The following is a 13,848-nucleotide window of genomic DNA, read 5'->3' as shown; positions in this document are numbered from 1 at the left end:
GTGTGTGTGTTTCAGTTATGGTGGGGAGGTACTGAAGAAATACAGCACCCAAAAAAGATCTATCAGGGCCCATATCTAGAGCAAGCCAAGCAGTAGAAGCCTCTCTTCAGTAGGTTAAAGTTATGTTGTGATGAAGTCCCGGACCTCTTTGGTTCATTACATTGGCCATCAGAGCTGATACGATAGTTAGTGAACAGTGTCACACGGCACATGCTAAAGGTGTGTTTGCGAGGATCCCCAGTAACGCTGCCGCGTCCTCGTATTTTCATTGTAATAAGGGGATGATCTGATTTGCATTAGACCAAGAGCAGAACCTTCTGGGACAGGGGTCATAGGCGACCTCCTCTGTGTATGTGTATCTCCATCTATCTATATGGATCGAGTCTTTCAGATGTGTTCTACCCACAGCCGACACACACGGAGCGCCGTTGAAATTTATGCATTCTTTTCAGCTCCAGAAATGAACTGCAGGGACCAGGAATCCATGACTGAAAACATTGATTTCCAGCATTTCTCTTGCCACAGGTTACATATGATGTTCATTTGGTGCAAAGGTATTTTTCTCATCTATAATTCACTTTATTTTCTGGCATCTTCTTTGAAATAATGTCAAACAGACCCTGGGTACATTTGGTTATGATTTTTGCTGACACCCTTTCTATGAGGAACGTGTGGAATTCCTGCGGCCCCTGCCCTGCTTCCCGGGAATAAGCGGAAGAGCCGTCAAGGCGCAAATCAGTTCTGCCTCCACTACTAATAAAATGAACTATGCAGAGGTGCCCCGTCTGGGCCTCTACCCACCGTGGTCAGTGCTGTCGAGCCATACGTTTGTGTACTGGGCATAGAGACACGCGGATGACATTTGTCTTAATAGGCGTCACATTCTTACTCTTGCTGCCCCAGTGAAGGAAATTCATAAAGAGTTTTACCACAAATCGGAGCAGAGATTGCTGTTTGCCAAGCGGGGGTTTCTTTAGCACCTAAATCCGGAGCCGACAGAGGGAAGTGTGACCGCTCCTGTTATGTGGCAACGAAGTAGGGTGAAGCCTAGTGGCAGGTAGAGGTCATTACACTTACAGACAGCTCACACGGTGCACAGCCATCTCTCGAGGCATCTTGTGTTACAGACATTGAAACCTAGAACCTACCTGCAGATCGGCCCCCATCTACTCGCCCGTTTCTCCTGCTGTAAAGACTCAAACCTTAATCAGTCGTTGGTCTCGTCTTAGATTCGGGAGATTAGATTTGCTGATCCCGTACATGTTTAATGCCCTCACTGTATTACCCTCTACCTCTTCTGCTGAGAAGCTGCTCCACGTTTTTAGTCTTGAATCTAATTCTAGTTTTGAAGTATGACTTTATGACTAATTATGAATTGCATTTTCTAACAAGGCACACGTAGGTCCTGTATGGTTTTTGTATTTTACTGTGAAAACTTGTTTCTTCCTATCTCGTGAAAATGCTATCATTATTTTTATGTGAAGAAAAGATACGGTGCAACCTATACCTGACAGATCCCACTGGGTCCATGTGCAGACTTTTCCACTTTTGTTCAGAAAATGGAACGTTGTCCCATCCATTCTATGAGTCAAATATATAGCTATTTATAAGCTGGTGCTGCGCCTCCTAAAACATAGTTCAACCACGCAAACTACATTGGAATTTGGGTCTTTTCTTTATTTTTTAACAAATAAGTCAAATAATGCACTTCAATTAATATTTTTATCACAGGAGGAAACAACCATTTGTCTGTCGTTATTTGTTGCCCTTTCTTGCCCCATGTGGTAACAAGCAGCTGTTGTTAATGCCTGGATCCCAGAGCAGTCCGCGCATTCCTTCGGACACCAGCAGCCAATCAGAAGAGGCGGAACATTCTGGAATCCTGCTGAGCAGGATTCCAGCACAACTGGAAAACGCATTTACTGGGGAGATAATAGTTTCCAACTGTCCGATACCCAGGGACTGTTCAATTGTGAAAACACATGTAACCCACGAGTGTCTATCAAACAGACGGTTTAGAGCCCTCACCCTTAGGTGAAAGAACATGTAGGGGACACAGCTGTATCCAAATGGTCTATAAAAAAACAATGTGTGCCCAGGGCAGATGTTCCGAAACCTAGTCCTACTGTCCCGCTAAGAGCCCTTTCCCAGGATGGACACCGACTCAGGGGGACGCTGCAGATGTTGGTTCACTTTTTGCGGCAGTCTCTTCCTCGCCCGTTCCCGGTGGCGTTCCCTGTTGCACAAGTTCATATATCAGGCTGGGACTTGGGGCTACTGGTAGACAGGACTTTACTGCTTTTATTGAGTCTCCAATACAGGACTGCAAGGGGATATAGAAAAACCTTTGGTAATGTGGGGGTTACCAGCAACATATAAAGAAAAGTCACTTTTTCAAGCCAAGATTCCTAAAAATATCATTAAACATCGGAAAATAATTGGAAATCTCTTTACTTTATGACCTAGGGCCTCACTATTTTCTTCTGTTCTTCTCAGCATGTGTGGTCTTCAGGGTCAGGCCTTAAACTCCATGGGGAAAAGATCACCAAACAGCCCAAAATATTGTTGATTCCCTGCAATAATAATTAAAGTCTAACACTGTTACAAGGGGCCCTTAAATGATGCCTCAAAGGGGAACTTATTTCTGAAAAAATGTTTTTCTGACATCCATATTTTCACGATAAGTTGAACTCTGCATTGCATGTAAAGTGATCGCTAAAGAGCTACGATCTCCAGGGTGCTTCCAGGTCACGAGGACCAGAGGATCAAAGGTAGGCAAGTACCGGGGTGAAACATTTAGGTTACTGAACATGTGTTAATTATGGGGGGGGGTATTACTTACATAATGATTAAACATATTGGACAGGATGGCGGGAGCTCTTTTATAAAATTATAAAGATAATCAGGGATCCGTCAGACAAGACGGTATAGAAAAGAAATCTTTACATATGTCACAGAAGCTTCTTTCCACTCATATGCAGCTCATGCATACGTAGAGGGGTCTATTCACTATAATGGAGAGTTTGCAGGAGAGGTGAACATTTCAACCCCCTGATATCACTGCATCATCGAGGGCAGGTGTTTGGGTATTTGCCCCTATTCAGGAGCAGGGATTCAGATTCCATGAGCCTAAGTGAAAGACATCTAGACGGTGCTTAAAATGCGTATCCCGTGCAACTCCCAGGACACAAATCCAAATCAGAGTGAGAGGTCTTAAACTGAGTGTATTTAGGATCCAGAGTGTTGCATTTCCGGCCCTGTATAGGGGGATGTACGCCCCAGGAAGGGTATAGTATAATATTTGCTATGCTTTATTCAGGGTATTTTGTGTCCCTGGGGTATACAGAAGACCTGCGTGAGCCGGTTCTCCATCCCACCAACAGGGTGTCCATGTCCTGAAAAGTCTGGTCCATATTTCTCAAGGACTGTGACTCAGGTAGCTGGTTAATTGATTGGGGCCACCTGTGGCCTATTAAGGGCTATAAAGAGCCAGCTGAGTGTAGAGCGTGTGGGAGTTGTTTGCGAGCGGAGTAGGGAAGAGTCTTTCAGACCGAGAGAGCGTAGCGGTTATTTATGTTGGGAAGCAGACAAGCTGTCCAGGGTTAGTAAGACAAAGCACTGTGTTTAGGAAGGGCTCAGAAGAGCGAGGAGTTGTTTATTTTGTTTCTGTAATCCTGCTGAGGAGCGTGTGAATAAAACATGCACCTGCTAATGAATCCAGACGTGGTCCTTTTACCCCAGACACCATCTCAGTCGTAGTGGTCCATCTCAAAACCATAGCTCAGTGTGTGCCGATGCTACGTCCGAATGTGGACCTGACATTACAGCAGGGTGTTGCCACAGCAGAAGCTCATTACAGCCAATGTGTTATAGCAAGTACCTCTGTGCTAAATAAATATAGTTGTTTGTGATTAATAAAACTTAGCAACTGATGCATTTCATTTAGCTCAGTAGCAGCATTGTGTTCCTTGTTATGCCATGGTTCATGGGTTGGCCAATGCTGCTTATTTGACCATTATTACCAATTAGTTTAGATTTAGACAGTTCAGCAAATCAAATCTTATATGTCCTTTTATCTTAGTTTTGGAGTTAGAAAAATAAGGCAAATAAATTCTGAACTTCAGAACATTTTCAGTCATGTAATAAACAAAGATAAATAGTTTTATTCAAAATTCCATTTGCAAACGTCACTGAACTGGAGTCTATGATAATTTCTTTATGGCAGAAGTTCTTTGGACTCCACCTAAAATATAGTTTGTGAAATATAAGGAAATATAAGGAGTCGGTCCAAAGGCAGACAAAGGTCTGTAATGATGTCACCCAGGGGCCGGAAGTCACAGAGCGTCAGAGGACCTGTATTCTGCTCTCCAACATGAGTGTCGCTACTCTCAGCTACATAAACAAGATGTTATTTTTTAGGCTTATTTTTCAACCATAACTAATAAGAGATCATTATTCTGAGTAATTACTGCCACTAATCAAACGTACCATTTTAAAACCCTGTCCAGATCATTGCATGAACAGTAAAGGCGTAATCCTAGTCCAGGCCAAGGCCTAATACCAGGTTAAAGAAAAACAACTTCCAAAACTAGGTAGCCATCAGATGCTGTTAGCAGGATGCAACGGCTCAGCAAAAAAGCTGGGAGCAGCCCCGGGTTTATAAAGGTCCTGCATACTGGATGAGGCACAATGATGGCAGGGGACCCGGGGAGACGGAATCCCAATAAGCATTGAGCCTTCTCTTGGTGACATGGGAGGGTAAACGACCTCCTATGCTGAGGGTTACTGGTTCCAATCCCAGGAGGTATCTACAGAGTAGAATCTGCCAGGAGATCAGCCATGTTCAGCCCGTCTGTAAAGACTCAAACCTTAACGAGGCGTTGTTCTCCTCTTCAGGAGCCATATGTCTATCCCTTGCATGTTTAAATTCCCTCACTGTATCACCCTCTACCACCTCTGCTGGGAGGCTGTTTCACTTATATACCACCCTCTCAGTTATGTACAACTTCCTTATATTACATTTAAGCCTCTGGTTGTAGATTATGGTATCTAGTTCTAACATGTCTCTTCATTTAAAAACTACACAGGATAAAGCTCTCACTTTTTAGTTGGGTTTCAGCAGGTACAACCCCTGTCGAGTTGGATATCATGAGTTGGTCTGTGTTGCCTTGTTGTTCACCTGGACTCCAGTCATGTTACAGAAAGACAAGCCGTACAATTACCCATCCCGGGTCTCTACAACCACGACTGTTTTTGTAAAAAATCCCAGAGACATTTGGAAGCCAATTAGTAGGTCTGCGGAGGAGATGTTGGGCCAGCTTGTTTTATGCGATAAGCCCAAGTATTTCCTGGGGAACCGAGCCATTAATCAGGACGATAACATCACTTGCAGCTATTGGGGCTTAGTTTTTCAGCATAGAATGTAATACATCTCTGGTTACTCATTTACTGTCGTTTGGAGACAAAATCCAGACCCCAAACGTTCCTTGGATTTCAACAGATTTAAAACACGGAGGACATGATCTGTATTCCAGTTTTAGTTAAGTAATTTGGAACAAATATCTGGGAAAGTTACATTCCAAACAACTGCTTGTCATCTAGATTGTTATGAGATTAAATCCAGAGAATTATTTCTTTTGTGTGTAAAATCCAAAGAAACATTATAGTGTGTGCACTAAATACAAGATGATTTACATTAACTCCAAAACTTGGCAAAGAAAGCACAAAACGTATAACATTCTACCACCGACTCCGCTTCTAGTTCGTTGTACATGTCAGAGACAGAATCGCACAAGGAAGTCGGAATAAAGCGCCGTTGAGCCATTTTTTTGCAAATGTTGTTAAAGCTCATCTTTCCCATGCACATCTTATCTGTAATCACTGAGAGTTTAATATACAGAGCGTGAGCATTGTCCCCCATTACTGCATGTGAGTGTGATATCAGTTTTCATCAGTATTGGGTTCCTGTGATTGGGGTAAATATGGAACACTTTTCGTATAGCTACGTTGCCCGTTCTTCTCTCTGTAACGTTGCGTTAAGGTGTTATATTGCAGTTAATGCTGCGTGAGGAAGGCCTTGTGACGATGACTCCGATCACGCACCTTTTCTTCTCCCTGAAGGATTTTGGAAGAAGAGGAACAGAGAGAACGTTGTAAATTCTAGTTTTGCTGATGATTGAAAAATTGTCCATCCTACTGACAAAAAGTATTACAATCTCCTCTCTTTCATGAATGGGATATTTTTCCAAGAGGCTTGAAGACAAAGGGTCCTGTGAGAGATTAAGAATCAGAATAAGGGGGGTTTAGTTTACCCTTTGTCAGGATTAATCTGTTTTATGGTGAACATTTGAAAAAAGGCAGTTTTTCCATGCCACATCCAAACCATCCTCATAAGACAATTCTGAAGGACACGTCATCGATGAAACATTTTATTGTTTTCTGGCTGAAAGGAACACATTGCATACTTTTGGTGATAAAGCTTGTATTCTTACTGGAAGATCTGAAGATGCGAAGCTGGTTCTCCCAGGTTACTTGTTGCACGCTCACCCACTAATACAGATAAACCATGATGTTTCTATTACCAGCTTTTATTTATACAGTCCATAAATTGATAATGTCCGGCAGAACTGGAACTGATGGACCAAGATGAACGAATACATTAGGTAATGAGGGCCGGGCTCGCGGCTATTAACTGCGCACATTCTGTATGTACTGTGCTGAGGAATTCTGCACCGTTCCCCGTATATATATATATATATATATATATATATATAATTCTTGTATATGATATGTATGTTCTGTCTTGGAATAAACTCAGTGATATGGCGCAGGGTAACCCTAGATCTCCAAACAAATAAAAAAGGCACCTGTGGCTCATCCTAGTCGGCAACTGTCCCCAAACATAATTTAGACTGTAAGCTCTTTGGATATGGATGTCACCAAGCGCTTGTATGTTACGTCTGTAGTTTTGCTAAAATCCATATTTGTACTAAATAAGCCCAAGTAACAGTGTTTCCAGATTAAAGTAAGATTTAAATAAATTTTATTATACTGTACTTTTTTTAATGGCCTGAATTTGGCAAAAGCAAATAAAACACATAAAACAAAATATGCTATAATATCATAAAGGTGACTGGAGGTGATAAAGTTAAGTGTAGTTTTTGGAAACACCACATTATCTGCCCTTCATATAATGGCTTCCACATGTCTTTATTACTCTCTTCCCAGAGATAAGGGACCCAGATCCCTGCAAATGCCTTTTATCTTGTGTCTGCTCCCCCCCACGGGTGGCCCTACTTCCCTCCACTATTCCTGGGATAAACGTTCAGCTTTAACTAAAATGCTGTGGATTTCATATCATTTTATTGTTATGACTCTTCCTCTGTTCTCCCTTCTCTAATTTCTGTAGAGACACCCCAGCCATCATATTCACTCAGTAATGCAGTCTGAGACCCCTGTGTATACGTGCAAAAAGTGTGCCTATTGATTTTAATCGGACAGTTGGATGCTTCAAGCAGACAATCAGTGGACTGAAAATGGGACCAATAAATTAAAGATTGCTCTCTATTATATATTACATACTCTCCGGCTGTATAACTAATCCCGTCCTTATAACCCCTTATATCCCTGTATATTCCTCATATTATATATTATATACTCTCTGGCCGTATAACTAATCCCGTCCTTATAACCCGTTATATCCTGTATATTACTCATATTATATATTATATACTCTCTGACCCGTATAACTAATCCTGTCCTTATAACCCCTTATATCCCTGTATATTCCTCATATTATATATTATATACTCTCCGGCCGTATAACTAATCCCGTCCTTATAACTCGTTATATCCTGTATATTCCTTATATTATATATTATATACTCTCTGACCCGTATAACTAATCCCGTCCTTATAACCCATTATATCCCTGTATATTCCTCATATTATATATTATGTACTCTCCGGCCGTATAACTAATCCCGTCCTTATTACCAGTAATATCCCTGTATATTCCTTATTGTATACATTATATACTCTCTGGCCGTATAACTAATCCTGTCCTTATAACCCATTATATCCCTGTATATTCCTCATATTATATATTATATACTCTCCGGCCATATAACTAATACCCTTCCTTATAACCGTTATATCCTGTATATTCCTCATATTATATATTATATACTCTCCAGCCGTATAACTAATCCCGTCCTTATAACCCGTTATATCCCTGTATATTCCTCATATTATATACTATATACTCTCCAGACGTATAACTAATCCCGTCCTTATAACCCGTTATATCCCTGTATATTCCTCATATTATATACTATATACTCTCCAGACGTATAACTAATCCCGTCCTTATAACCCGTTATATCCTGTATTTTCCTCATATTATATATTATATACTCTCCGGCCGTATAACTAATTCCGTCCTTATAACCCGTTATATCCTGTATTTTCCTCATATTATATATTATATACTCTCCGGCCGTATAACTAATTCCGTCCTTATAACCCGTTATATCCCTGTATATTCCTCATATTATATATTATATACTCTCCGGCCGTATAACTAATCCCATCCTGCAGAATCTTGCGGATTCCACATCTTTTATCTGGATTTGGTAAAAATTGTCTGAATGGACGGCGTTTTGTTCTCTGCAGACATTCACTTTAGTGAATACGTTCCCTTCAGCAGTGGATCAGGCGGTGATGTTTTGCTGCCATCTTGTGGCTGAAGAGAATTTTTTCTACAGATCAGTAAAGATAAAAACGTATATAACTGTCTAATAACCCCCAGCTCTCCCTCCCCAGTGCAGGAACGGAGCCCTTATGGTTACCCCCTCGTTACTGGCCCTCGATGCAGGTAACACTACCCAGGAAAGAGTGTGTGTATATATACTGGGGTATAATTTAATGAGGTACCTCTTTAGTGTCTCTGCTGCTCTCTCCTTACTGATGCTGTCTTTTCACTCATTAAATGTTTCAGACCAAATATTGGTCATCCCCACAAACCCTTCATAAGATTGTCAGCTCTGAGGCTGTGAACCCCGCTGGCTTCTCTCCCAGGAGTCGTTTCAATGTGTCTCAGAAATTATGTTATCTGCAAGTTGTGTGACTCCACATGCCCCGGTTTAGTTTAGCCAGTCCCATTTTGGCCCCCAAATCCCTGTGCCCTTTTTAGTCCCCTGATGCCCCTGTTTCTAGGAGGTCAGAATGTTTGCTGGGTATGAGGGTATCACGGGGTTCTCCAGCCCTAGAAGCCCCAATAATGTGTATAGAAACAGCAGGAAACGGCTTTATTCATTAAACGGGGTAAATAAAAAACATTATTCTTCTTCTAAATGCCCCATTCAGTAACACGCAAATAGCTCCACCCCAACAACACCTCTAACAACATCCACTGGATGATCTTAACTGCTGGACCTGTGTTTGTTTGTTTATTTTTATTAAGAAGTTGTCACTTCCCATTATCTTAGATATTAACGCTCGCTGGCACCTGATGCTCATCACTGCTGCCCAAAGCCTGAAATGTTCTCCGGACTGATCACTGGTTCCAGAGCGAGCAGATCCCGGACACACTGCTCGGATCCCACAATGACACTGAATGAAATGTCCACTAGTGCTTAAAATACCAGCCTCGGGTTCCTTGTCTGAGACTGATGGGATTTTATCTTCTGAAGTTCTTCCAGATGCATTTGGTAACATTTTGTTAGGTTGGTCAGCGCTGAAAATCGATGAAGAACCTGATCCATCTGCATTAAAAAGAAAAATCGGCGTTATTTTTCCAAACAGACAGGGTGGCCATTAGAACCAATGTCCAAAATGAAGCCACAACGGGGAAGGCGTGAGATGTTATCCTGTTCTTCTGTTACGATAGAAATTGCTCTGTTGAGTAAACTTTGTCTAGAGAACGGCTTTGAGCTTCTGGCAATATATCCTCAAATAAACATACTGGCGGACATCTACACGCCAGGCCTTGGTTCCACATGGATACCTACACGCCAGGCCTTGGTTCCACATGGATACCTACACGCCAGGCCTTTGTACCACATGGATACCTACACGCGAGGCCTTAGTTCCATGTCGATAGCTATGCAGCCAGCTCCAATCACAGCTGTTACCCACCTTTGTCCATCTCCCCCCGATGTTACCTCTTCATTTAGGGCATCAATCAGAACTTCAGACCATCTTTTGGGTTCATCGTCACATGTCTTTTTTCCCAATGAGCATTCAAATTTCTCTGAGTAATTTCCAACTTCCTGGATTAAATATTTTATTAAAACCGTTAATATTTGGTATTTATTCAGAAGGCGTCTGTGACTTATATTTAGATTTACAACAAAGGCAGGTTATGAGCTTTTACATGAATACTGCAACTGCTGGAGGGACGCTGGAGGCGCACGCTGGCTGTTGGGACGCTGGAGGCGCACGCTGGCTGTTGGGACGCTGGGGGCGCACGCTGGCTGTTGGGACGCTGGGGGAGCACGCTGGCTGGAGGGACCCTGGAGGCGCACGCTGGCTGGATGGACGCTGGAGGGCCACGCTGGGGGCGCACGCTGGCTGGAGGGACGCTGGGGGCGCACGTTGGCTGTTGGGACGCTGGAGGCTCACGCTGGCTGGAGGGACGCTGGAGACGCACGCTAGATCTTAAATAAAACATATCTTTTCACCGATAGTTTCACTAAATCAATCAATATTTTACCTTTAAGGTATCCGTCATCTGGTATAAAATATTCTTCCAGATTCCCAGCTCTGTCTCCATACAGACGCTCTCTTTAATCAGGATCTAAATGAGGGTGAGATGAGACGATCAGGACAGTCTCCTCTGCCAGCAAGGCCGGTGACGTGGGCTGGTGTTATAATCCTGCCGGCTCCGTGCTAAGAAGATCGTGCCTGTATTCTACATTATGTTTGTTTCGGATTTTTTTTCATCATTATTTCCTTCTCAAAAGTCCATCAGAAAATAAATATAGATCTAAAAAATATTTACTTCCCAACAAAAAACATTTGAACAGCAAGGAAGCATCGTGATGCGCGTGGATTTCATCGTCCCTTATAAACAGAATAGTTTTGCCTAAATTAAAAAGTAAAAAAGATGAGACCAACGGCAGGAAAAACGGGCAACTAGACAGGCCGACGGGGTCTGATCTGCCAGCAGGTTCTATATTTCTAAAAATAGGATAAATAAATATTATCTGAAGATTTTTGCCCGTGGCATCACCCAGGACTTTCCACTGTTAGTGGCTTTTGTACCTTTTGTAACTGAAGATGTTCCGCGATGTGGGCTTCAGCCACGGATGCTTCTCGGTGCAGCTGCTCCTGCAGAGCCATAGAGTCCGATAACCAGATTTTCAGTGATTTTCCTTGCTGCAACCAGAGCTTCAGGTGCTTCTGAGCGCCATGAAGCAAGTAGTGCCTGCCGATACAAAAATATACAGCATTACACCATGCAGCGCCCAGGGAGAGGCCACAGAATAGCAAACCACTGGATCCCCTTATCCAAAAATCGAAAGAAAAGTACCTTAATTCCACATAAACCTTAGTATGCTCAAACTTTTCAAGAAGACCCCGGATCCTCTCATTCTCGTGATCCTTCGTAGGGTGCAATCTGTAGAAAATCTGTTTCTCGAGGGAATCGATCACCATTTGGATCTTCTTCAGCTCCTTCTCGGCGTTCTGTAGAGTGTCATGATGTCAGGGAGGCCTCTGCATGACCCAATATCAGTTCCAGAACACCCCCTGCTCCGGGGCATTTACCGGGTATCCTCATGTTTAAGAAGCAGTTTGTGGATATGCCCCCGTTTCCTACCTGTAGTTTGTGGATATGCCCCAGCACCAGTTGATGCCCCCGTTTCCTACCTGCAGTTTGTGGATATTTGTGGATGTGCCCCAACACCGGTTAATGCCCCCGTTTCCTACCTGCAGTTTGTGGATATGCCCCCGTTTCCTACCTGCGGTTTGTGGATGTGCCCCAACACCGGTTAATGCCCCCGTTTCCTACCTGCAGTTTGTGGATATGCCCCCGTTTCCTACCTGCGGTTTGTGGATATGCCCCCGTTTCCTACCTGCAGTTTGTGGATATGCCCCCGTTTCCTACCTGCGGTTTGTGGATGTGCCCCAACACCGGTTAATGCCCCAGTTTCCTACCTGCAGTTTGTGGATATGCCCCAGCACCGATGGCGGCCCCTCGTCTATATGATCCACTTCAAACAGCCAGTTGTTGAAAAGGGCAACAAAATTCTCTGCGTTCTCGATGCTGGCGACTAGAGGAGAATTTGCTTTGCTGGAGGGAGAAGAGGACGTGGCGTTACCGCAGGAATTGAGATGAGGGGGGCGATGCTCTGCTAAATAATAATTTCTTACGGCCCAAGAACAGAGTCCGGCGTCACAAGCCATGGAGGCTCTCACGGGGAGACAGAGGGGTTTCCGGTAACATAAACCGGTTATTTTATTTTGTAGCTTCATAAAACTACTAAAGAAATGTCAATTTCAAGAATAGAAAAAATAAGAGTATCAACAAAGTGACATCAGACGGCATCCCGCAGAACGGGTCCAATATTCATTACAAATACACAGACGCATCGCTTAGTGAGCCTGCCCCCGTTACACTCTCCGTGAAGCTAGACGAGGGACTTGCGGTTGCCCGGCTTCACTTCGTTCTGTTGGGTAAATAGGTAAATGTTACTTTCTGCCCCAAGCAGGGCTTCACTGGAATGCAGGGCAGGATCCGCTCAAACCCGTGATCACACATCAGAGGTTTGCGGATTTAGTCACTGGGGTTGGGTGATGGGGGCTGTTGGGATTTTGGGGTCTCGTCAAACACAGAAACAATACTTTTTCCCCACAAACTTTATACACCTACATTGTCTCGTCACTTGACTTTCTTCCCTCTTTCTCCTTTACCTGGAGGAAAACAGACAAGCAAATCAATGCACATCTGTGACCAATTCTAACCCGGTCATACATGCTCCACACATGCCATGTGTCCCCCCCACGCACGCCCTGGGCACCCCCCCACGCACATGTGAAACATCACGTACCTTTTGCTGAATTTCAACAAATTCATCCAGTTTTACATAAAGGAAGATGCTCAACAGCCACAGAATCACCAGTGAAAACACTGATGAAAAAAAGCTATCAATTACCCCAAAAAATCCAAAATAGTCCATTTTATCCCCAAATTCATCAAGAGGAATGTCGTTCAGCAGAATTCTTCATATGATGTCACGCACACACGTGATTTCATAATTCTTTTACTCACTGAACCCAAATTTCATTAAAAACGATAAAGTTGCCCCAGGCTCGGGAGACAAATGGAGGAACCTGCAGGTAACGAAGCCATTTCCGGAGAATCACCCAGAAATGAATCCGTCGGGCAGCCGTTCCTCCCGGATCCTCACACACGAGATCCCGGCGGACCTGATAGATACGGTCACTGCTTGTGTACAAAATCTCTCCTGTCGCCTCTGGCTGCCAGCAGCCTTCTGATACCTTTCTGTAGATCACAAATATTTCACCAATGTAGTTTGTCCAGAAAATCGAGCTTTTCACCCTCACAAGAAACATGAAATTGGGCTAAACGAGAAACTTAACTGGAAACTCCTGTCTTATTAAACCCAGGAAGGACATTCCATTTTATTTATAGAGCGCCAGCAGATTCCATAGCGCTGTCACAAACGGGGCAATTAATGTCCATCCATCTTATGCACTTTACTGAATGATAGTGGCATGTCGTCCATTTTGCAAACCCATGGGGGAGACTCTGCGGACAGACGGGGCACTCTGCGTTTGTAAAGCACTCCCATTGATTTCCTGCCACTGATTGGCTGCAATGGA

This window comes from Sceloporus occidentalis, unplaced genomic scaffold (genome assembly GCF_023333645.1).
Source record: "Sceloporus occidentalis isolate IW3139 unplaced genomic scaffold, rSceOcc1.0.p SCAF_430, whole genome shotgun sequence".
NCBI classification, from domain to species: Eukaryota; Metazoa; Chordata; class Lepidosauria; order Squamata; family Phrynosomatidae; genus Sceloporus; species Sceloporus occidentalis.
The sequence above is the reverse complement of the archived record's forward strand: the minus strand, read 5'-3'. Positions refer to the sequence as shown.